This window comes from Arachis ipaensis, chromosome B10 (genome assembly GCF_059453495.1).
Source record: "Arachis ipaensis isolate K30076 ecotype BB chromosome B10, ASM5945349v1, whole genome shotgun sequence".
In the NCBI taxonomy this organism is placed as follows: Eukaryota; Viridiplantae; Streptophyta; class Magnoliopsida; order Fabales; family Fabaceae; genus Arachis; species Arachis ipaensis.
Genome location: NC_142435.1, coordinates 7,674,602 through 7,701,199, shown reverse-complemented (window position 1 = coordinate 7,701,199; position 26,598 = coordinate 7,674,602). Strand labels below are relative to the sequence as shown.

Here is a 26,598-nt window from a genome sequence, read left to right as displayed (position 1 = left end):
CCAAAAACTTTGTATGCGAAATTGCTACTCGGGTTGTGAATTGTTGTTCGAAATTGATTCCCTGGCAATGACACCAAAAACGGATGCACAGGACCATGGTCTAAACATATGTTCACAACTTCGCATAACTAACCAGCAAGTGCACTGGGTCGTCCAAGTAATACCTTACGTGAGTAAGGGTCGAATCCCACGGAGATTGTTGGTATGAAGCAAGCTATGGTCACCTTGTAAATCTCAGTCAGGCGGATATAAAACAGTAATGGGTTTTCGAAAATAAATAATAGAATAGGAATAGAAATACTTATGTAATTCATTGGTGAGAATTTCAGATAAGCGAATAGAGATGCTTTCGTTCCTCTGAACCTCTGCTTTCCTGCTATCTTCATCCAGTCAGTCTTACTCCTTTCCATGGCTGGCTTTATGTGATACATCACCACTGTCAATGGCTACTTTCGGTCATCTCTCGGGAAAATGATCCAATGCCCTGTCACGGCACGGCTAATCGTCTGGAGGCATCACCCTTGTCAATGGCTTCATCTTATCCTCTCAGTGAAAATGGTCAACGCACCCTGTCACGGCACGGCTATTCATCTGTCGGTTCTCGATCATGCTGGAATAGGATTTACTATCCTTTTGCGTCTGTCACTACGCCCAGCAATCGCGAGTTTGAAGCTCGTCACAGTCATTCAATCATTGAATCCTACTTGGAATACCACAGACAAGGTTTAGAATTTCCGGATTCTCTTGAATGCCGCCATCATTCTAGCTTACACCATGAAGATTCCGATTAAGAGATCTAAGAGATACTCATTCAGTCGAAGGTAGAACGGAAGTGGTTGTCAGGCACGCGTTCATAGGGAATGATGATGATTGTCACGTTCATCACATTTAGGTTGAAGAGCGAATGAATATCTTAGAAGCGAAATAAGATGAATTGAATAGAAAACAGTAGTACTTTGCATTAATCTTTGAGGAACAGCAGAGCTCCACACCTTAATCTATGGAGTGTAGAAACTCTACCGTGAAAATACATAAGTGATAATGGAGTTCATTGGTCTCGGCCCCAGAGGGGAACCGGAGTAACCAAGACTACGAATACAATGATAAAAAGTTCTATTTATAATAAACTAGTCACTATGGTTTACAGAAGTAAGTAATTGATGCATAAATCCACTTCCGGGGCCCACTTGGTGTCTGCTTGGGCTGAGCTTTAACTTTCCACGTGCAGAGGCCATTTGTGGAGTTGAACGCCAGGTTTTGATCCATTTCTGGCGTTCAACTCTGGTTTTTGATCCCTTTCTGGCGCTGGACGCCAGAATTGGGCAGAGAGCTGGCGTTGAACGCCAGTTTGTGTCGTCTATTCTTGGGCAAAGTATGGACTATTATACATTTCTGGAAAGCTCTGGATGTCTACTTTCCAACGCAATTGGAAGCGCGGCATTTCGAGTTCTATAGCTCCAGAAAATCCACTTTGAGTGCAGGGAGGTCAAAATCCAACAGCATCAGCAGTCCTTCTTCAACCTCTGAATCTGATTTTTGCTCAAGTCCCTCAATTTCAGCCAAAAAATACCTGAAATCACAGAAAAACACACAAACTCATAATAAAGTCCAGAAATGTGAATTTAACATAAAAACTAATGAAAACATCCCTAAAAGTAACTAGATCCTACCAAAAATATACTAAAAACAATGCCAAAAAGCGTATAAATTATCCGCTCATCATCCATATTCTTGGCAGGATCAACTTTGAAGTTTTTCACCTGTTCTCAATACTCAATAAAGGGAGCTGATTTGACTGGACTCCAAAATGTGAACAAGCCTTTCAAGACTTCAAAAAAATTCTAAGTCAACTACCAATCCTCACCCGACCTATTCTAGGGAAAGAGCTTGTGTTGTACTTAGCAGTTGCAAATAGAGCCATAGCCTCAACCTTAGTCCAAAAATATGAGAACGGATAATAACCAATCTATTTTGTTAGTAAGGCTTTACAGGAGGTAGAGCTAAACTATCAAAAGATAGAAACGTTTTCATATGCCCTTTTTATCACTTTCAGAAAGCTCCGACCTTATTTCCAAGCACATACCATAAAGGTCCGAACTAACCAGTCTATGAAGCACATCTTACAAAAAATGGATACTGTAGGCCGGATGCTACAATGGGCAAGAGAGCTATCCGAGTTCGACTTAAGGTATGAAAGTCGGACAACAATCAAATTTCAATCTTTAGCCGACTTTGTGGCCAAATACGTTGAAGCTCATGGAAGTCTTGCAGTCTAACACTTATATTTAGACAGATCATCCAACAAAGCTGGAAGTAGAGCAGGAGTTATTCTGAAAAACGAAAAAAAGAACTTGGATAGAACTTTCATTGAAATTCGAGTTTCCAACTTCTAATAATCAAACTAAGTACGAAGCCTTACTTGCTGGCTTTAGGCTAGCCAAAGAAGTCGGGGTAGTAAAGTTAATTGTGTTTAGTGATTCTCAAGTTAATGGGACTTATCATGCTAAAAATCCCAACATGAAGAAATACTTAGAAGAAACACGGGAATATTTAGCTCAATTTTCGAAAGTAGAAATCCGACATATTGCTTGGGAATCAAATATCCGAGCTGATGTCCTTTCCAAGTTGGTGAGCACCAAGCCAGGGGGCAACAATAAAAGCTTGATCCAGGAAACTCTCTACACACCATCAGTAACTAAGGAAGTCAACAAGTCGGGAATAATGACCATATCCAATCTAAATTTAGAGTGGATGACTCCCATTATCGAATATCTCAAGTTCGATATCATCTCTAAAGAAGAAAAGGAAGCAAAGAGGTTCATAAGGAAAGCACAAAACAACACCTCGGTTCACAACGTCCTCTATAGAAGAGGAATATCCATACCTCTACTAAAATGTAGCCCGGCCTCCAAAACTAATAAAGTTCTAGAGAAAGTCCACAGCGGCATATGCGAAAACCACCTAGGAGCATGGTCACTTGCTAAAAAAGTAATTCGAGCCGGCTTCTTTTGGCCAACCTTGCAAAGGGAGGCAGTCGACTTCATTAAAAAATGACCGTCTTGCCAAAAGCATTCTAACTTCCACGTGGCACCTCCAGAAGAGCTCATTAGCATCACTTCACCTTGGCCTTTTGCAAAATGGGGTTTAGCCCTCCTCGGGCCATTTCCACAGGTACCCAGACAAGTAAAGTACCTCATGGTGGGTATTGATTATTTTACTAAGTGAATCGAGACAAAACTTTTGGCAACCATCACAGCTCAAAGAAGTTGGAGGTTCCTCTACAAGAATATTGTCACCTGGTTTGGAATTCCACACTCCATCAGCAGGGATAATAGAACTCAGTTCACCGACTCAACTTTCAGAAGCTTGGTGGCAACCCTTAAGATTAAGCACTGGTGCACGAAATTGTGATGTCCAGGTTCAAACAATCCCTGGCAACGTGAGCAACTTGGTACGCGCAATCGTGATTACACTTTGATTATGTAAAATTCATGGCTCTTTCTTTTCCTGGCAATGGCGCCAAGAACATGGTGCCAATACCATGGTTCACAACTTCGATACAACTAACCAGCAAGTGCACTGGGTCGTCCAAGTAATACCTTACGTGAGTAAAGGTCGAATCCCACAGAGATTGTTGGTATGAAGCAAGCTATGGTCACCTTGCAAATCTCAGTCAGGCAGATATAAATTGATAAGGATGTTTTCGAATAATAAATAATAGAATAGGGATAGAGGTACTTATGTAAATCATTGATAGGAATTTAAGATAAGCGAATGGAGATGCTTTTCGTTCCTCTGAACCTCTGCTTTCTTGCTATCTTCATCCAATCAGTCTTACTCCTTTCCATGGCTGGCTTTATGCAAGGGCATCACCGTTGTCAGTGGCTACATCCCCTCCTCTCAGTGAATAATATGCTCACGCACCCTGTCACGGCACGGCCATTCATCTGTCGGTTCTCGATCATGCTGGAATAGGATTCACCCTTCTTTTGCGTCTGTCACTAACGCCCAACAATCGCGAGTTTGAAGCTCGTCACAGTCATTCAATCATTGAATCCTACTCGGAATACCACAGACAAGGTTTAGACTTTCCGGATTCTCTTGAATGCCGCCATCATTCTAGCGTATGCCACGAAGATTCTGATTAAGAGATCTAAGAGATATTCATTCTAGCTTATTTCATGTAGAACGGAAGTGTTTGTCAGGCACGTGTTCATAGGGGAGAATGGTGATGAGCGTCACACATAATCATCACCTTCATCACATTCTTGGGTGTGAATGGATATCTTAAAAGCGAAATAAGATGAATTGAATAGAAAACAGTAGTACTTTGCATTAATCTTTGAGGAACAGCAGAGCTCCACACCTTAATCTATGGAGTGCAGAAACTCTACCGTTGAAAATACATAAGTGAAAGGTCCAGGCATGGCCGAGATGGCCAGCCCCCTAAAACGTGATCAATAGTCTCCTAAGATGAACAATGGATTAAAACTGAGACCAAAGATGCCTAATACAATAGTAAAAGGTCCTATTTATAATAAACTAGCTACTAGGGTTTACATGAGTAAGTAATTGATGCATAAATCCACTTCCTGGGCCCACTTGGTGTGTGCTTGGGCTGGGCTTGAGTGTTTGCACGTGTAGAGGTCCTTCTTGGAGTTGAACGCCAGTTTTTGTGCCAGTTTGGGCGTTCAACTCTGGTTTTGGCTCCTTTTCTGGCGCTGGACGCCAGGTTTGGGTAGAAAGCTGGCGTTGAATACCAGTTTACATCGTCTATGCTTGGCCAAAGTATGGACGATTATACATTGCTGGAAAGCCCTGGATGTCTACTTTCCAACGCAATTAGAAGCGCACCATTTTGAGTTCTGTAGCTCCAGAAAATCCACTTTGAGTGCAGGGAGGTCAGAATCCAACAGCATCAGCAGTCCTTCTTCAACCTCTGAATCTGATTTCTGCTCAAGTCCCTCAATTTCAGCCAGAAAATACCTGAAATCACAGAAAAACACACAAACTCATAGTAAAGTCCAGAAATGTGAATTTAACATAAAAACTAATGAAAACATCCCTAAAAGTAACTAGATCCTACTAAAAACATACTAAAAACAATGCCAAAAAGCGTATAAATTATCCGCTCATCACAACACCAAACTTAAATTGTTGCTTGTCCCCAAGCAACTGAAAATCAAATAGGATAAAAAGAAGAGAATATACTATAAATTCCAAACTATCAATGAAACAGAGCTTCAATCATATGAGCGGGACTTATAGCTTTTTGCCTCTTGAATAGTTTTGGCATCTCACTTTATCCATTGAGGTTCAGAATGATTGGCATCTATAGGAACTTCAGATTTCGAATAGTGTTATTGACTCTCCTAGTTCAGTATGATGATTCTTGAACACAGCTTCTTTATGAGTCTTGGCCGTGGCCCTAAGCACTTTGTTTTCCAGTATTACCACCGGATACATAAATGCCACAGACACATAATTGGGTGAACCTTTTTCAGATTGTGACTCAGCTTTGCTAAAGTCCCCAATTAGAGGTGTCCAGGGTTCTTAAGCACACTCTTTTTTTTTTTGCTTTGGACCTTGACTTTAACCGCTCAGTCTCAATTTTTCACTTGACACCTATACGCCACAAGCACATGGTTAGGGACAGCTTGGTTTAGCCGCTTAGACCAGGATTTTATTCCTTTAGGCCCTCCTATCCACTGATGCTCAAAGCCTTGGGATCCTTTTTATTTGCCCTTGCCTTTTGGTTTTAAGGGTTATTGGCTTTTTCTGCTTGCTTTTTCTTTTTCTTTCTATTTTTTTTCTATTTTTTTTCGCCCCTTTTTTTTTCTGCAAGCTTTGTTCTTTGCTGCTTTTTCTTGCTTCAAGAATCATTTTTATGATTTTTCAGATTATCAAATAACATGTCTCCTAGTCATCATTCTTTCAAGAGCCAACATATTTAACATTCTTAAACAACAACTTCAAAAGACATATGCACTGTTCAAGCATACATTCAGAAAACAAGAAGCATTGTCACCACATCAATATAATTAAGCTAAGTTCAAGGATAAATTCGAAACTCATGTACTTCTTGTTATTTTGAATTAAAATATTTTTCATTTAAGAGAGGTGATGGATTCATAGGACATTCATAACTTTAAGACAAAGTTACTACTACTAATGATCATGTAATGAAGACACAAACATAGATAAGCATATAGCATAGAAAACGAAAAACAGAGAAAGCAAGAACAAGGAATGAATCCACCTTAGTGATGGTGGCATTTCCTTCTTGAGGAACCAATGATGTCCTTGAGCTCTTCTATGTCTCTTCCTTGTCTTTGTTGCTCCTCCTTCATTGCTTTTAGATCTTCTCTGATTTCATGAAGGATGATGGAGTGCTCTTGATGTTCCACCCTTAGTTGCTTCCAATAATTGTGTGGAAGAAAATGTATCCCCTGAGGTATCTCAGGGATCTCTTGATTTGCAGTCAGATGTTCTACCACTGAGCTATAGACCCTTGATGGAAGCTTTTGTCTTCCCTTTCCTCTTTCTAGAGGTTTCTCTGGCCTTAGGTGCCATCAATGGTTATGGAAAAAACAAAAAAGCTATGCTTTTACCACACCAAACTTAGAATTTTGCTCGCCCTCGAGCAATAGAAGAAAGAAGAGATGAAGAAGAAGAAGAAATGGAGGAGAGGGAGAAGGTGATATGTTTCGGCCAAGAAGTGTGTAGAGGGGTGTGTTGTGTGAATTTGATGAAGATAGGTGGAGTTTATGAGGTAGGTTTATGGGGAAGAGTAGATGGATGTGAGTGGTGAATGAAAAACAGAAGGGATGGTCCTGAATGGAGATGATCCTGTGGTGTCCACAGATCTTGAGGTGATCCTGTGGTGTCCACAGATCCGTAGGTGTCAAGGATTTACATCCCTGCACCCATTAGGCATGTAAAATGCCCTTGCACACAATTCTGGGCGTTCAGCGCCAGGTTGGTGCCCATTTTGGGCGTTCAACGCCCATTTGTTGCCATTTCTGGCGTTGAACGCCAGAACCATGCTTGTTCTGGGCGTTCAGCACCAGGATGCTGCCCATTTTGGGCGTTCAGCGCCAGAACCATGCTCTGTTCTGGCGTTGAACGCCAGGCAGATGCTTCCTCCAGGGTGTGATTTTTCTTCTGCTGTTTTTGATTCCATTTTCAATTTTTATATTTATTTTGTCACTCCACATGATCATGAACCTATAAAGACATATAAATAAGAAAAATATAGTTAGATAAAAAAAAATTGGGTTGCCTCCCAACAAGCGCTTCTTTAATGTCAATAGCTTGACAGTGGGCTCTCATGGAGCCTCACAGATGTGCAGAGCTTTGTTGAGACTCTCCAACACCAAACTTAGAGTTTGGATATGGGAGTTCAACACCAAACTTAGAGTTTGGTTGTGGCCTCCCAATACCAAACTTAGAGTTTGACTGTGGGGGCTCTGGTTGACTCTGCTTTGAGAGAAGCTTTTTCTGCTTCCTCTCCATGGTTGCAGAGGGAGATCCTTGAGTTTTAAACACAAGGGGGTTCTCATTCCATTGAAGGACTATTTCACCTCTGTCAACATCAATCACAGCTCTTGCTGTGGCAAGGAAAGGTCTTCCTAGGATGATGGATTCATCCTCTACCTTTCCAGTATCCAGGACTATGAAATCAGCAGGGATGTAAAGGCCTTCAACCTTTACTAACACGTCCTCTACTTTTCCATATGCCTGTTTTCTTGAATTGTCTGCCATCTCTAATGAGATTTTAGCAGCCTGTACCCCATAGATTCCCAGTTTCTCTATTACAGAGAGGGGCATGAGGTTTATCCCTGAACCAAGGTCACACAGAGCCTTAAAGATCATGGTGCCTATGGTACAGGGTATTATGAACTTTCCAGGATCCTGTCTCTTCTGAGGCAATGTCAGTTGATCCAGATCACTTAGTTCATTGATGAACAAGGGAGGTTCAACTTCCCAAGTATCAATGCCAAATAATTTGGCATTTAGCTTCATGATTGTACCAAGAAACTTGGCAGTTTGCTCTTCAGTAACATCCTCATTCTCTTCAGAAGAGGAATACTCATCAGAGCTCATGAAGGGCATAAGGAGGTTCAATGGAATCTCTATGGTCTCTAGATGAGTCTCAGATTCCTTTGGTTCCTCAGAGGGAAGCTCCTTATTGGTCACTGGACGTCCCAGGAGGTCTTCCTCCTTGGGATTCACGTCCTCTCCTCTCCTTGTAGGTTCGGCCATGGTGCTTATGTCAATGGCCTTGCACTCTCCTTTTGGGTTCTCTTCTGTATTGCTTGGGAGAGTACTGGGAGGGATTTCAGTGATCCTTTTACTCAGCTGGCCCACTTGTGCTTCCAAATTTCTAATGGAAGACCTTGTTTCATTCATGAAGCTCACAGTGGCCTTGGATAGATCAGAGACTAGATTTGCTAAATTAGAAGCATTTTGTTCAGAGTTCTCTGTCTGTTGCTGAGTGGATGATGGAAAAGGTTTATTATTGTTAAACCTATTTCTTCCACCATTATTAAAGCCTTGTTGAGGCTTTTGATCCTTCCATGAGAAATTTGGATGATTTCTCCATGTTGAGTTATAGGTGTTTCCATAAGGTTCACCTAAGTAATTTACCTCTGCTATTGCAGGGTTTTCAGGATCATAGGCTTCTTCTTCAGAAGATGCCTCTTGAGTACTGTTGGATGCAGCTTGCATTCCATGCAGACTCTGAGAGATCATATTGACTTGCTGTGTCAATATTTTGTTCTGAGCCAATATGGCATTCAGAGTATCAACTTCAAGAACTCCTTTCTTCATAGGCGTCCCATTATTCACAAGATTCCTTTCAGAAGTGTACATGAACTGGTTATTAGCAACCATGTCAATGAGTTCTTGAGCTTCTGTAGGCGTTTTCTTTAGGTGAATGGATCCACCTGCAGAAGTGTCCAGTGACATCTTTGATAGCTCAGATAATCCATCATAGAATATATCCAGGATGGTCCATTCTGAAAGCATATCAGAGGGACACTTTTTGGTCAACTGTTTGTATCTTTCCCAAGCTTCATAGAGGGATTCACCTTCTTTCTGTTTGAAGGTTTGAACATCAGCTCTAAGCTTGCTCAGCTTTTGAGGAGGAAAGTACTTGGCTAAGAAAGCCGTGACCAGCTTATCCCAAGAGTTCAGGCTGTCTTTGGGTTGAGAATCCAACCATAATCTAGCTCTGTCTCTTACAGCAAAAGGGAAAAGTATGAGCCTGTAGACTTCAGGATCTACTCCATTAGTCTTAACAGTATCACATATCTGCAAGAATTCAGTTAAGAACTGAAAAGGATCTTCAGATGGAAGTCCATGAAACTTGCAGTTCTGCTGCATCAGAGAAACTAATTGAGGTTTCAGCTCAAAATTGTTTGCTCCAATGGCAGGAATGGAGATGCTTCTTCCATGTAAATTGGAATTAGGTGCAGTAAAGTCACCAAGCATCTTCCTTACATTATTATTATTTTCGGCTGCCATCTCCTTTTTCTGTTCGAAAATTTCTAAAAGGTTATCTCTGGATTGTTGTATTTTAGCTTCTCTTAATTTTCTCTTCAGAGTCCTTTCAGGTTCTGGATCTGCTTCCACAAGAATGTTCTTATCCTTGCTCCTGCTCATATGACAAAGAAGAGGGCATAGAAAAATAATAATAATAATAATAGAGATCCTTTTTACCATAGTATAGGGATCCCTGTGTGAGTAGAAGAAGAGGGGGAGACAAAGAATGTAATATAATGGAAGAAACACAACTGTGAGGATGGCAGAGATGTGAGATGAGATGTTAGGATATGAATGAATAAATAGAATAAGATGGGGGAGGGATAATTTTCGAAAATTATTTTGAAAAAGAGTTAGTGATTTTCGAAAATGGTTTTTGAAAATTGTTAGTATTTTTTTCGAAAAATTTTTTTAAAATCAAAAATAAAAAATAAAAATAATTAGTTAATTAAAAAGAAATTTTGAAAAAGAGGGAAGATATTTTCGAAAATTAGAGAGAGAGAGTTAGTTAGGTAGTTTTGAAAAAGTTAAGAAACAAACAAAAAGTTAGTTAGTTAGTTGAAACAAATTTTGAAAAGATAAGAAGTTAGGAGGTTAGAAAAGATATTTTGAAACCAACTTTTTGAAAAAGGTAAGATAAGAAGATATTTTAGAAATTATTTTTGAAAAAGATTTGATTTTTAAAATCACAATTAATGACTTGATTCACAAGAAATCACAAGATATGATTCTAGAACTTAAAGTTTGAATCTTTCTTAACAAGCAAGTAACAAACTTCAAATTTTTGAATCAAAACATTAATTGATTATGTTATTTTCGAAAATTTGGTATAAAAATAAGAAAAAGATTTTTGAAAAAGATTTTGAAAAAGATAATATTTTCAAATTGAAAATTTGATTTGACTCATAAGAAACAACTTGATTTTAAAAATTTTTGAAAAAGTCAACTCAAATTTTCGAATTTGATGAGAGAAAAAGGGAAAGATATTTTTTTGATTTTTTGAAATTTTTATGAAAAACATGAAAATTATGCAATGCATGAAATTTTTAGATCAAAACAATGAATGCATGCAAGAATGCTATGAATGTCAAGATGAACACCAAGAACACTATGAATGTCAAGATGAACATCATAGACACAATTTTGAAAAATTTTTAATGCAAAGAAATCATGCAAGACACCAAACTTAGAATTCTTTAATGCTTAGACACTAAGAATTCAAGAATGCATATGAAAAACATGAAAAGACACAAAACAAAAAATCATCAAGATCAAACAAGAAGACTTACCAAGAACAACTTGAAGATCATGATGAACACTATGAATGCATGGAAATTTTTGAAAAAATGCAAGATGCATATGCAAGTGACACCAAACTTATGATATGACTCAAGACTCAAACAAGAAACACAAAATATTTTTTTTATGATTTTCTAATTTTTTTGGATTTTTTTCGAAAATTATATGAAAAAGAAGAAATTAGGATTCCAAAATTTTTAATATGAATTCCAGGAATCTTGCATTCTTAGTCTAAAGCTTCAATCCAGGAATTAGACATGACTCACTAGCCAGCCAAGCTTTCAATGAAAAGCTCCGGTCCAAAACACTAGATATGGCCAATGGCCAGCCAAGCTTTTAGCATGTAATTCAGACATGACATGCCTGACATACCCTACAGTCGTATAAGAGCTGATGGTTGGAAGCCTCAGTCCAAAAGAATTTAGACATGGCTTTACAGCCAGCCAGGCTTCACATGCTTCATAAAACACTAGAATTCATTCTTTAAAAATTTTGAATAAATTTTTGAAAACATTTTTATTATTATTTTTTTTTCGAAAACAGATGAGAAAATTTTTTGAAAGATTTTTGAAAAATTTTTGAAAAGAAAACAAAAAAGAAAATTACCTAATCTGAGCAACAAGATGAACCGTCAGTTGTCCAAACTCAAACAATCCCCGGCAACGGTGCCAAAAACTTGGTGCATGAAATTGTGATGTCCAGGTTCAAACAATCCCTGGCAACGTGAGCAACTTGGTACGCGCAATCGTGATTACACTTTGATTATGTAAAATTCATGGCTCTTTCTTTCCCTGGCAATGGCGCCAAGAACATGGTGCCAATACCATGGTTCACAACTTCGATACAACTAACCAGCAAGTGCACTGGGTCGTCCAAGTAATACCTTACGTGACTAAGGGTCGAATCCCACGGAGATTGTTGGTATGAAGCAAGCTATGGTCACCTTGCAAATCTCAGTCAGGCAGATATAAATTGATAAGGATGTTTTCGAATAATAAATAATAGAATAGGGATAGAGGTACTTATGTAAATCATTGATAGGAATTTCAAATAAGCGAATGGAGATGCTTTTCGTTCCTCTGAACCTCTGCTTTCTTGCTATCTTCATCCAATCAGTCTTACTCCTTTCCATGGCTGGCTTTATGCAAGGGCATCACCGTTGTCAGTGGCTACATCCCCTCCTCTCAGTGAATAATATGCTCACGCACCCTGTCACGGCACAGCCATTCATCTGTCGGTTCTCGATCATGCTGGAATAGGATTCACCCTCCTTTTGCGTCTGTCACTAACGCCCAACAATCGCGAGTTTGAAGCTCGTCACAGTCATTCAATCATTAAATCCTACTCGGAATACCACAGACAAGGTTTAGACTTTCTGGATTCTCTTGAATGCCGCCATCATTCTAGCGTACGCCACGAAGATTCTGATTAAGAGATCTAAGAGATATTCATTCTAGCTTATTTCATGTAGAACGGAAGTGTTTGTCAGGCACGTGTTCATAGGGGAGAATGGTGATGAGCGTCACACATAATCATCACCTTCATCACATTCTTGGGTGTGAATGGATATCTTAGAAGCGAAATAAGATGAATTGAATAGAAAACAGTAGTACTTTGCATTAATCTTTGAGGAACAGCAGAGCTCCACACCTTAATCTATGGAGTGCAGAAACTCTACCATTGAAAATACATAAGTGAAAGGTCCAGGCATGGCCGAGATGGCCAGCCCCCTAAAACGTGATCAATAGTCTCCTAAGATGAACAATGGATTAAAACTGAGACCAAAGATGCCTAATACAATAGTAAAAGGTCCTATTTATAATAAACTAGCTACTAGGGTTTACATGAGTAAGTAATTGATACATAAATCCACTTCCTGGGCCCACTTGGTGTGTGCTTGGGCTGGGCTTGAGTGTTTGCACGTGTAGAGGTCCTTCTTGGAGTTGAACGCCAGTTTTTGTGCCAGTTTGGGCGTTCAACTCTGGTTTTGGCTCCTTTTCTGGCGCTGGACGCCAGGTTTGGGTAGAAAGCTGGCGTTGAACGCCAGTTTACGTCGTCTATTCTTAGCCAAAGTATGGACTATTATACATTGCTGAAAAGCCCTGGATGTCTACTTTCCAACGCAATTGGAAGAGCGCCATTTTGAGTTCTGTAGCTCCAGAAAATCCACTTTGAGTGCAGGGAGGTCAGAATCCAACAGCATCAGCAGTCCTTCTTCAACCTCTGAATCTGATTTCTACTCAAGTCCCTCAATTTCAGCCAGAAAATACCTGAAATCACAGAAAAACACACAAACTCATAGTAAAGTCCAGAAATGTGAATTTAACATAAAAACTAATGAAAACATCCCTAAAAGTAACTAGATCCTACTAAAAACATACTAAAAACAATGCCAAAAAGCGTATAAATTATCCGCTCATCAAGCACCAGGTCACGTTGGTTGAACACCCCAAGCAAATGGACAAGTAGAAGCTACGAATAAAGTCGTGTTGGCCGGGTTAAAACGCCGACTATAAGATGCAAAGGGAGCATGGGTAGATGAGCTTCCTCAAGTCTTGTGGGCATATCGGACAATCCCTCACTTAACAATAGGGGAATCTCCTTTTTGACTTGCTTACAGCATAGAGGCCATGATACCTATAGAAGTCAATAAAGAATTTCCAAAGATTAGATTCTATGATGAGGTAAGAAATATTCAAGCTTAAAAGGAAGAACTTGACCTCTTTCCAAAAGTCTAAGAACAAGCTCGGATAAAGGAAGAAGCCTTGAAGCAAAGAATGGCCTTAAGGTATAACAAGAGGGTCGTTAAAATAAGCTTTGCCACGAACGACCTCATATTGATCCGAAATGACATCAGAACACAAAAGTCGGGTGAAAGAAAGTCGGTTACAAACTAAAAAGGACCTTATAAGATCACGGAGGTTATAGAAAAAGGGTTACTACAAAGTGTCTGACCTGAAGGGGAACAAGCTTCCAAGGTCGTGGCACGCATATAACTTAAAACGCTACTATAGTTAGAATGTGCACCTTGCTCCCTGGTGTGTACTCTTTTTCTCGACTTCATGGTTTTCTCTCGAGAAGGGTTTTCCTGAAGGGTGTTTTAATGAGGCACCATAGCAAGGCTAAGGGTAAATGAAAAACTCTTAGTAACAAAGCTTATGTAAATAATTTTTTCTTATTAATGAAAATTCATCTTCTCAGAAAGTTTTCCATTTCAAACGCACTAATTTAAGCTCGAAAAACCACAAAAATCATTGCCCGACCTATATGATCGGTAAGATGAAGTGACGAGGTACAAATTAGTGTAAGAAGTTATATAAGCAGATTGTGGTCCAACCTCATTCGAAACTTAAGAGTAAAAAAGGGGTGGATCTAAAACAAATTGCAAAAGTAACTTGTTAAAACAAACTACTTAAAGTCGGAATAAAACTAAGGGAAGTACATAATCCCGATTATACAAAAAGATCAATAAGGGACCGACTTACTTCAACCGACATCTTTAGCAACTTAAAAAAAATTATCATTAAAAGCTATCAAGTGAGTTAGGTTTTTTTTTCACAAAAAGCTAAAGAAACAGCCACGCCAAGCAACGTTAAAGCAACATTATCCATACTAAACTACCTCATACCAAAAAAGTGGGAAAAAGTTTTTAAGAATAACAAAATAAAAATGAAATTATTCCAAACTACAAATATTACAAAGCCAAATTGTTCGTAAAGACCCACAAGAAGGATGTGTTCACTGGAAGTCATGTCTTCGGGTTGTGCAGAAGAGGTTGGAAGAATTTCTAGCTGAGAAAGAGCAAGCTCATCGTCCACTTGAGGAGCTCCCTTAGCTAGGACTTCAGAAGCCTTCGGGTCGGGCATAGGAGTGTCTTCCTCCTCCTCAGGCACAGTGATTATCTTCCCATTCACCACAACGTTGTCAGAACTAATGAGCGAGAGGTCCTCCTCGGGAGCTATAACTCGGAACTGAGCCTTCAAATTTTCAACTAACTCATCCATTCCTTCAACTATAGTCGCCTCCATCTCCACATATTTCTCCCTAGACTTTACAACCTCATCCACCAGATCAAGCTTTTCCCCAAAGACTCTAGTGTAACTCTCTTCAGCCTTCTTTTTTAAGCCCTCTGCCATAGCTAAGGCAGCCTCAGATTGTTTTATCCTCTCTCAAGCCTTGCCAAGGTCAGAAATAAGTGACTCTTTCTCACCCTCCAACTCCTTTTTGATTCCCTTAAGGACGCCACTTCAGCTTGTAGATCAGTCAAAGTACGCTGAATGACACCAAGGGGAGTCTTCTCCAACTCTCTCAATAAAGCTGCAGACACCCTGGCCGTCCGAATTCCACCTCGGGCAAGTACATGAAGATGGACTTTTACAAAAATATCATCCATGCTAATAAAGCTACTAGGAAGGATGTGTTTCTGATGAGTCCATATTTTATGATATATTTTGGTTTGATTTGAGTGGATTTCATCATAAACCCACATTTATTCACCTAAATAGCATGCTTTTGAGATTTCTTCCTAAATTGTGCTTGAAAGTGAAAACATACTCTTTTGTGCTTAATTTAGTAAATTTTATTCACTTTAATCCCATTTGGTGCCTTGACATATTTGTTAAGTGATTTTTAGGTTTCCAAGGTAAATATGGGTTGAAGAAGTGAGGAAAAGAGCATGCAAAAGGGAAGAATTCAAGAAATGAAGGATTTGGAAGGCTGCCAGCCCTGACCTCTCTGTACTAAATTCGTCATAACTTGACCTACAGAGGTCCAAATGAGGCGGTTCCAGCGGCATTGGAAAGTTAACGTTTGAGACTTCAAAATGATATGCAATTTGCTATAGTGGACATAAGTCTAAGTATGCGTAAGCACAGGTACTTGTGCGTACGCACAAGTCAGGATTTAGCATGTGTGCGAACGCACACATCTATTTGTGCGTCCGCACAGGTCCCTGCACGTGACCTCATTAATTACAACTCGCTGACACCGATTTCTGGACCCCCAAAATCCAATCCAACTCATTTTTTGAAGCTATTTAAGGCCAAATTGAAGAAGGATGAAGGGGGGCAATTAGGTTTAGTTTTTATGATGTTTTATCTTAGTTTCTAGAGAGAGAAGCTCCCCCCTCTCTCTAGAATTAGGGTTCTTTAGTTTAATTTCTTGTAATTTCTACTTTTAATTCTTGTTTCTATTTACTTTTCCTTGTCATTTATTGTTATTGCTTCTTGTTCTTCCTCATTTCTCTTGTTATTTTCTTTATTTTGTCAATTTATGTTTTATAAAACTCTTGTTACATTTTACTTTCAACTAATGCAAATTTATGTTTCCATGTCATTTATTACTTTCTTTAGTTGTTATTGTTATTTTCTTGCTTTGGTAGCTTTAGAATTTATTTTAATGCATTTTAATATTATTTTATTCTCATACACATCAAGTGTTTGATAAAATGCTTGGCTTAGTTTTTACTTAGTTTTTCTTCACTCTTGGCTTGGAATTGTTGACTTTGGTGTTCCTTGAGTCATTGATGTCCATTCTTGTTTGATATATTAGAGTAGTTAGTTGATTTGGTCTCCCTTCACTCTATGTGACCCCTTAGTGTTGACATAGGACTTAGGGATTGAAATTAACTATGCCTATTTGACTTATCTTCGATGTAAGGTTGACTAAGTAGGATTAACTCTTCATAATCATCATGTGTTTGTGGTCAATGTCTAGGATAGATAACCTTAGCTCTCAATTACTTGCCAAGATATTTTCTTGCATTTGAAGTTTCCTTTCCTTGCATATAATTGCTTTGACTTTTATTGCTTTGATGTTTAATTTCTTGCACGTTTAATTCCTTGGTTGAGAAATTGGATGTTTGGGTGGAATTGAGTTGTGGATGTCCATTCCGCATTGTGTGAGAATAGTTAATTGGTTTGGTTTTCATTGACACTAGTCTTTCACTAAGTAATTAGTGAGTTGACTAGGACTTATGGATTGAGATCAATTACGTCTTTTGACTAATTCTCAAGGAGGATTGATTGATTTGGATTGATTCCACACAATTACCATGTTTGTGGTCCACAACTAGGATAGGAAACCTAGATTACTCACTTCTTGCCAAGTGTCCTTTAATTGCTTTCTTTTCAATTCCTTGCATGCTTGTTTCAATTCTCGCTATTTACATCTCTTGCTCTCTTGCATTCACAATTCCCCATGATCTCTCTCATAGCCAATAATTATACATTTCATTGCAACTCCTAGGGAAGATGACCCGGGAGCTAAACACTCTCGGTTTATATTTTGTATTGGATTTATTATTTGATCTTGGGAATCAATTGTTGGTCTAGACTATACCTTCAACGATGGAATTCTATTTTGTGAAAATCTAGACTAACAATAGTTCTCTTATCAAATTTGGCGCCGTTGCCGGAGAGTTGCAATAGTGTATGTTTTTGGCTATTGTAAATATGTGAATATGTGAATAGTTTGTTTTTGGTTGATTGTACATATGTTGCTTGCTTATTTTTGGTTATTGTAAATATGTTAATATATAAATAGCTTGCTTTTTGGTTGTCTTTGTTAATGGTTAGGATTGGGATTCCGGAGGACAATGCAAATTCTAGCATTGGTGGAAAAGTCAAGCACAAGCCACCATAGCAAAGGCTCTCCCAATTGTCTAACTTAAAGACATTACATAAAAGTGTTTGGTAGCATTGTTCTAACTTTTCTCTTTTGTATATATTTTTTACTTATTTGCTTTTTGTTATGCTTGGTTAGCTTAGAAATAGTTTAATTTTGAGTTAGTTGAGTTAATTTTGGTTTGGATCATGAATTTATGGGTTCTTGCATGTTTTGGTGTTGAGTTTTGATTGAGCTAAGGCTTGGTACCTTAGATTTTTTGAAGAAAATTTTTTGGGAAAAACAGGGCATGTGCGTGCGCACGCACACAACAACAAAAATTCACCTTCTGTGCGTACGCACCCAGCTGTGCGTACGCACAGATGCCTTTATGCCCTTTGTTTGCAATGTCAGCACGCCTTGTGCGAATGTATTCCCCTATTTTCTGTGACCTGTGCGCGCGCACACATGCTCTTTTTCGCACTCTTTGTGCGAACGCACAGACGTGTGCGCCCGCATGCCAACTTTCTTCCCTTCTGGTGGGAGCGTTGGCACAGCCTGTGCATCTGAACCCTTGCCCCTTATGCTCTTGTGCATGCACACGGACTTGTGTGTGCGCGCACACATGATCCTTTCCTTAAAAAAAAAGAGTCTTTTGTGCGCTCGCACACTCTCCCTTTTTCACCTTGTGTGCGTATGCACACATCCCTGTGCGTACGCACGCCCCTGTTTTCTCACAACTACACTTCTTTTCTTCTCTTCTCTCTACTTCTTCTCTTCTTCTTTCTTTCACCTCTATCTTCTCTTGCTTTTACCCTCTTCTCTACTTGTTTACTTGGTTTCATTGCATCTCATTTTTGTTTTAGTAATTATATTAGTTTTAGTTTAAGTGTTTTTGATTAAATAAGTTGCAAGTATTTGCTTAATGTTGATTGGGTTGCTTCTTGATTGAAATTCATCAATACACTTATACTTTGCCTTCAATTACTATCACCTAATTAGATTGGCACATTTGCATTTTATTATATATTAGGTGAAACTTTTATGAGTGCACATGAAATTTAGTGAATTGAATTGAATCGCTTGTTCATCATGGTTTTTAAGTCAATATAATCACATCACAAGGTCCTTGTTTCTTGTTAATGCTTTGCATTTGTTTGAGTTGACTTGGCTTGATCCTATCAAGACTTGTCACTTTTTTGTAACAAACACCTTAGCCATGTGATTATTTGATTTTTCCTAAGGATCGATAAGTAATTCTCTTTTCATTATTGAATTGGTTATTACTTGTTGTGCTATTTTATTAATTTTTCTCTTTCACGTGCACAACTTTAATATCTAATAATTCTACATTCAGTTCACTCTTGTTGTAGTTGCCTAAGTTGCATGTGCTTGAATGACACTCATCTCTTAGTTGCATCTTAGGCCATTTAATTGAGGAACTTATTCTTACTTTTTGATTGTGTGGATGCCACATTAGCCGGCCGTTGTGTGTATCCCATACCACTATGCAAAATTCCTCAATTAGATGCTTATTTATTCTCTCCTTCACCCTTTTATGCTACTTGCCTTATGATTCCTAATTATACCTTATTGACTCTTTTTGAGGATGAGACAAATAAAGCATGGAGCCGGGAGAGGAGAAGGACACCGAGGATGGAGGTGCCAAGAATGCATTGAACTCGGTGATTTCCACATAACCCAAGCCCCTGATCCGCCAACCGAAGGTGAAGCTCTTGAGAGACATTCTCCTCGAATTTTGTTTGTGCACGGAGGACCGTGCAACGCTTAAGTGTGGGGGAGGATTCGCTATTTTGGGGTGTAAACTTTCTTTTCCCAAACACCTTGCACTTTATTTTTACTTTTTTTTAGTAGCTTTCCTGTATATATTTGAAGTGTTTTTTACTGTTGCATTGCATTTTCCTTTGGTATATATATCATAGCTTATATCTTGCTATTGCATGTTGCATTTTTGCATCTTTTCCTTAGTATATATTTTATAGATAGAAGTTGTGATTGGATGATGTGAATAGTATAATGCCTAGTCAATTTTGTCCTAATTGTTCATGTTAATTTTTGCTTGTTGAAAATTAGGAATAGAACTAGGAAAGATTTTGAAATTGCATCCATCACAACATACATACATACATACATACATACATATAGTAAATAAGTTTTGGTAAAACAACAAAGAATTTTCAAGAAATCTCTTTGTGGGCATTCCATTGATTAGATTTGAAAATTATTTTTGAACTTGCTTGAAGTATCTTTTTATGGAACATAGAAAAGAGCTTGAACAAATACCAAGTGAGATTTGAGCTTAAATTGTGTGGTTGCATATTTTCAATCACAATTTTTGTTCTTGTGTGTTATAAACTCCTTTTATAATTGTGATCTTAGATTTTCTTTAGTCTATATGTCCTATATTTGTTATTTTGAATTACATTTAGTATGATTGAGGCCATCTTTGTATAGCTCACTAACCCATATGGCCAACCCTTGCATCTATCTTTGTAAACCACTTTTTGAGCCTTTAATTCCCCTTTGTTCTCATTATAAGCACATCATTCACCCTAAGTGAAAAACTATTATGTCCATTAATTGTATCTTTGATTAGCTTAGGTTTGAGTGTGTTTGTTAATCAAGTGTAGGGGGAATTTGTGGGGAACATGGGTAGAAAGTTACTTTGGGTGTTCATTGAGAATATGTGAAAAAAATGGGTAAACACTCATGCATTCATTACTCAAAACATATGCATCTCTCTTATATGATAAAGAAAGAAAGTTTGATGTACATATGGTGCACGAATTATGAATCACACTTTTCACAACTCGTACCACTAACCAGCAAGTGCACTAGGTCGTCCAAGTAATACCTTACGTGAGTAAGGGTCGAATCCCACGGAGATTGTTGGTTTGAAGCAATCTATGGTTATCTTGTAAATCTTAGTCAGGAAGTCAATTATGTTTATCAGTTGAATTGCGAATAACCAAGAGAGCATAAATTAAAGGTTACTTGTTATGCAGTAATGGAGAATATGTTGGAGTTTTGGAGATGCTTTGTCTTCTGAATCTCTGCTTTCCTCTGTCTTCTAATTCACGCACGCACGTCCTCCTATGGCAAGCTGTATGTAGGGGATCACCGTCGTCAATGGCTACATCCCATCCTCTCAGTGAAGAATATGCTCACATGCTCTATCACAGCACGGCTAATCATCTGTCGGTTCTCGATCATGCTGGAATAGGATTCACCTTCCTTTTGCGTCTGTCACTAGGCCCAGCACTCGCGAGTTTGAAGCTCATCACAGTCATTCAATCCCTGAATCCTACTCGGAATACCACAGACAAGGTTTAGACTTTCCGAATTCTCATGAATGCCGCCATCAGTTCTAGCTTATACCACGGAGATTCTGATTAAGGAATCTAAGAGATACTCATTCAATCGGATATAGAACGGAGGTGGTTGTCAGGCACACGTTCATAGTTTGAGGAAGGTGATGAATGTCACGGATCATCACCTTCATCACAGTTAAGCGCAAATGAACATCTTAGATAGGAACAAGCGTGTTTGAATGGAAAACAGAAATACTTGCATTAATTCATCGAGACACAGCAGAGCTCCTCACCTCCAACAATGGGGTTTAGAGACTCATGCCGTCAGAGAATACAAAGTTCAGATCTAAAAATGTCATGAGATACAAAATAAGTCTCTAAAAGTTGTTTAAATACTAAACTAGTAGCCTAGGTTTACAAAAAATGAGTAAACTATGATGGATGATGCAGAGATCCACTTCTGGGGACCACTTGGTGTGTGCTGGGGCTGAGATTTAAGCAATTTATGTGCAGAGGCCATTTGTGGAGTTGAACGCCAGTTTATGTGCCAGTTTGGGCGTTCAACTCCAGCTTTTGATCCTTTTCTGGCGCTGGACGCCAGAATTGGGCAGAGAACTGGAGTTGAACGCCAGTTTACGTCGTCTATCCTTATGCAAAGCATGGACTATTATATATTGCTGGAAAGCCCTGGATGTCTACTTTCCAACGCAATTGAAAGCATGCCATTTCGAGTTTTGTAGCTCCAGAAAATCCACTTTGAGTGCAGGGAGGTCAGAATCCAACAACATCAGCAGTCCTTTTTCAGCCTGAAGCAGATTTTTGCTCAGCTCCTTCAATTTCAGCTAGAAAAATACCTGAAATTACAGAAAAACACACAACTCATAGTAAAGTCTAGAAATATGAATTTTTCCTAAAAACTAATGAAAATAGACTAAAAACTAACTAGAACATACCCAAAACTATATGAAATTAACCCCAAAAAGCGTATAAAATATCCGCTCATCACAACACCAAACTTAAACTGTTGCTTGTCCTCAAGCAACTAGACAAATAAAATAGGAGAGTAATAGGTTGAGAAGCAATAATATTTCAGAGTTTTTGAGTAAAGCTCAGATTCTAATTAGATGAGCGGGACTAGTAGCTTTTTGCTTCTGAACAGTTTTGGCATCTCACTTTATCCATTGAAGCTCAGAGTGATTGGCATCTATAGGAACTTAGAATTCAGATAGTGTTATTGATTCTCCTATTTCAGTGTGATGATTTTTGAACACAGCTATTTTATGAGTCTTGGCCGTGGCCCTAAGCACTTTGTTTTCCAGTATTACCACCGGATACATAAATGCCACAGACACATAATTGGGTGAACCTTTTCAGATTGTGGCTCAGCTTTGCTAAAGCCCCCAATTAGAGGTGTCCAGGGTTCTTAAGCACACTCTTCTTTTTGCTTTGGACCTTGACTTTAACCGCTCAGTCTCAAGTTCTTACTTGACACCTTCACGCCACAAGCATATGGTTAGGGACAGCTTGGTTTAGCCGCTTAGACCAGGATTTTAGTCCTTTAGGCCCTCCTATCCACTGATGCTCAAAGCCTTGGGATCCTTTTTATTTGCCCTTGCCTTTTGGTTTTAAGAGCTTTTGGCTTTTTCTGCTTGCTTTTTCTCTCTTTTTTTTTTTTTTGCAAGCTTTGTTCTTTGCTGCTTTTTCTTGCTTCAAGAATCATTTTTATAATTTTTCAGATTATCAATAACATGTCTCATGTTCATCATTCTTTCAAGAGCTAACATATTTAACAGTCTTAAACAACAAATTCAAAAGACATATGCACTGTTCAAGCATTCATTCAGAAGACAGAAAGCATTGCCACTACATTTAACTAATTAGAATTTCTCTTATTAAAACTCAAAATTTTATTGCCTCTTATTCAAAAGATCTACTATTTTATTCATGTTTGCTGATGATGAGAAAAATAAACTATAGCTTAATTGGAGATAAAATCAAAATAGATACTAATTACTACTGTATGACTCCTAAGGTAAACTTCTATAAGGATACTGTCACAAGGTTAAGGCAGAAATTGGAAATTAACAACCTTTATTCTGGGGGAACGGGGGTTCCTCTGATCCTTGGGGTGCTTGGTCCTGCAAGAGAAGACTTTTGGCGCTTCAATTCCTTTAAGTCACGCCCTTGCTCCTCTTGTTCTTTAAACATATAGGTCAGCATTTGATTGTGTTCCTTCTGTTCTTTTATTATTTGCTCCATAGCTTCCCGTATCTTAGTAACAGACGTCTCAAGATACTCCCAGTATTCAGATTGAGGGATCTCTGGGAGGAATTCCTGTGCTCTCTTCTTGATGGGATCATCCTGTGCTTGTTGTTTTTCCATTGATGCTTTGGTGATTGGCTTCTCAATTGAGATATACTCAGTTATTCCCATCCTTACTCCAGCGTCCTTGCAGAGCAGAGAAATCACGCTTGGATAAGCCAACCTGGCCTCTTTAGAATTTTTGTTAGCAATTTTGTAGAGTTCAGCTGAAATCAGCTGATGAACCTCCACTTCCTTTCCCATCATGATGCAATGGATCATCACTGCTCTTTTAACTGTGACTTCAGAACGGTTGCTAGTAGGCAACAGAGAATGCCCAATGAAGTCTAGCCATCCTCTGGCGACTGGTTTGAGATCCTCTCTCTTGAGTTGATTTGGGACACCCTTTGTGTTGGTGGTCCACCTGGCTCCAGGGATACATATGTCCTCTAGAATCTTATCCAGGCCAATGTCTACTCTCATCATCCTCCTGTTGAAGGAGTCTGGATCATCCTTTAGCTGAGGTAGCTTTAAGATCTCCCTGATTCTGTCAGGGTGGGTATGAACAATCTTTCTTTTGACCACGGTTCGATAGTCATAGAAGGCAGTTCCAGATAGTTTCTGCTTGTCAGTTTGCCACATATTAGCATAGAACTCCTGGACCATGTTCCTTCCCACTTTCGTTTCAGGATTAGCTAGGACTTCCCAGTTCCTGATTCGAATTTGCTCCTGGATCTCTGGATATTCATCTTCTTTCAGATCGAATCTAACTTCCGGGATCACTGATCTCAGACCCATTATTTTAAGATAATGGTCTGAATGTTCTTTAGATAAGAACTTCCCTTGATTCCAAAGTGGTTTTGGAACGCTCTCTTTCTTGCCTCTTGGAGTGGGTTGTTTTCCTTTAGGAGCCATGATCTTAGTGATCGCGAATAAACACACCAAACTTAGAGGTTTGCTTGTCCTCAAGCAGAAGAAAAGAAAGGAGAGGGATAGAAGGAGAGCTAGGGGCAATTGTTGATAGGAGAGGAGGGAGGCCGAACTCAAATTTATAAGGGGGAGGGTCTTTTTTCGAAAAAAAAAAGATAAAGATATGATAAAAAGATTTATTTGGAAAAGATAAGATAGAAGATATGATGAGAGAAGATATAGTTTAAAATTGAGAGGATATGCAAGATTTTTGAGAAAGATAGATTTAATTTTTGAAAAAGATAAAGTGGAGGTTTTGAAAAAGATATTGATGAGTTGAAAAAGATAGATTTGTAAAAAAAAAATTTTGAAAAGAGTTGGATTGAATTTGCAAAGATGCCTGGTGCTTATGGATTAAAATACATTTGATATTTTTAGTGGTAGGGTTTTTAGAAATTATGGAATTTAGAAATCAGGGTTCTTGACATGTTTATGTAAAATCATGCATTGAAACATAAAATTTGAAATTAGAATGGAAAAACGTGTGGAAAAAATGAATTTGGCTCCTCCCTGCCTTCCTGGCGTTTGAACGCCCAAACACTGCCTGTTTTGGGCGTTCAGCGCCCAAATGCTGCTCTCCTGGGCGTTCAACGCCCAGCTGCTGCCATTATTGGCGTTCAACGCCCAGTGGGTGTCCATTTCTGGCGTTGAACGCCCAGATTGTTACCATTACTGGCGTTTTCTTGCCAGTGAGCTCTTTTTCTCTGTTTTATGTGCCGAGGTCTTCTGTAAATGATTCCTCACCTTAGTGTCAGTGAACTAAAAATAAAAATAGGGCAAAATGCTTAGAGGATTGTTGCCCTATGGCTGGGTTGCCTCCCAACAAGCGCTTCTTTATTGTCTTTAGCTGGACCTTGCTGAGCTTTTAATCTAGCTTCAGCCTTGAGCATTCTTGCTCAATGTTGCCTTCAAGATAATGCTTGATTCTCTGTCCATTGACAATGAACTTCTTATCAGAATCAATATCTTGAAGCTCCACATAACCATATGGTGATACACTTGTAATCACGTATGGTCCCCTCCACCGGGATTTCAGTTTCCCGGGGAATAGCTTGAGTCTAGAGTTAAACAACAGAACCTTCTGTCCTGGTTCAAAGATTCTAGATGACAGCTTTCTGTCATGCCACTTTTTTCATTTTTCTTTATAAAGCTTGGCATTTTCGAAAGCTGTGAATCTGAATTCCTCTAGCTCATTTAGCTGGAGCAATCGTTTTTCTCCTGCTAGTTTGGCATCAAAGTTTAGGAATCTGGTTGCCCAGTAGGCCTTATGTTCCAGTTCCACGGGCAGGTGACATGCCTTACCATACACGAGTTGGTATGGAGAGGTCTCTATAGAGGTCTTGAATGCTGTCCTGTAAGCCCACAGAGCATCATCCAAGCTCCGTGCCCAATCCTTTCTACGGGTATTTACTGTCCGTTCCAGGATTCTCTTTAATTCTCTATTAGAGACTTCATCTTGCCCATTGGTTTGTGGATGATATGGAGTGGCCACCTTGTGGCGAATTCCATACCGAACCATGGCAGAGTAAAGCTGTTTATTGCAGAAGTGAGTGCCCCCATCACTGATTAGTACTCTAGGGACACCAAATCTGCTAAAGATATGTTTCTGGAGGAATTTTAGCACTGTCTTAGTATCATTGGTGGGTGTGGCAATGGCCTCAACCCATTTTGATACATAATCAACTGCCACCAGAATATAAGTGTTTGAGTATGATGGTGGGAAAGGTCCCATGAAGTCAATTCCCCATACGTCAAACAACTCAATCTCCAAGATTCCTTGTTGAGGCATGGCGTAACCATGAGGCAGATTGCCAGCTCTTTGGCAACTGTCACAGTTACGTACAAACTCTCGGGAATCTTTATAGAGTGTGGGCCAATAGAAGCCACATTGGAGGACCTTGGTGGCTGTTCGCTCACCTCCGAAATGGCCTCCATATTGAGATCCATGGCAATGCCACAGGATCCTCTGTGCTTCTTCTCTAGGCATGCACCTACGGATTATTCTGTCTGCACATCTCTTAAAGAGATAAGGTTCATCCCACAAGTAATACTTTGCATCAGTAATTAATTTCTTCTTTTGTATCCTGTTGTACTCCTTGGGTATGAACCTTGCAGCTTTATAGTTTGCAATATCGGCAAACCATGGTGCTTCCTGAATGGCAAATAAATGCTCATCAGGAAACGTCTCAGAGATCTCAAGAAAGGAGAGGGACGTCCCTTCCACTGGCTCTATCCGGGACAGATGCTCAGCCAATTGGTTCTCTGTCCCTTTTCTGTCTCTTATTTCTATATCAAACTCTTGCAGAAGCAATACCTATCTGATGAGCCTGGGTTTTGAATCCTGCTTTGTGAGTAGATATTTAAGAGCAGCATGATCAGTATACACAATCACTTTTGATCCTACTAAGTATGATCTGAACTTGTCAATGGCGTAAACCACTGCAAGTAATTCTTTTTCTGTGGTTGTGTAATTTTTCTAGCATCATTTAGAACGCGACTGGCATAATAAATGACATGCAGAAGCTTGTCATGCCTCTGTCCCAATACT

General features: G+C 39.1%; 1 non-coding gene across 1 annotated transcript; it reads left to right on the top strand.

The window, feature by feature from the left end:
- Window positions 1–9,024: 9,024 nt before the first annotated feature.
- On the top strand, window positions 9,025–9,132 carry LOC148579076 (small nucleolar RNA R71). The gene has a single exon (XR_015893987.1). It is a non-coding gene; the product is annotated as a small nucleolar RNA R71 (small nucleolar RNA).
- The last annotated feature ends 17,466 nt before the right edge of the window (window positions 9,133–26,598 follow it).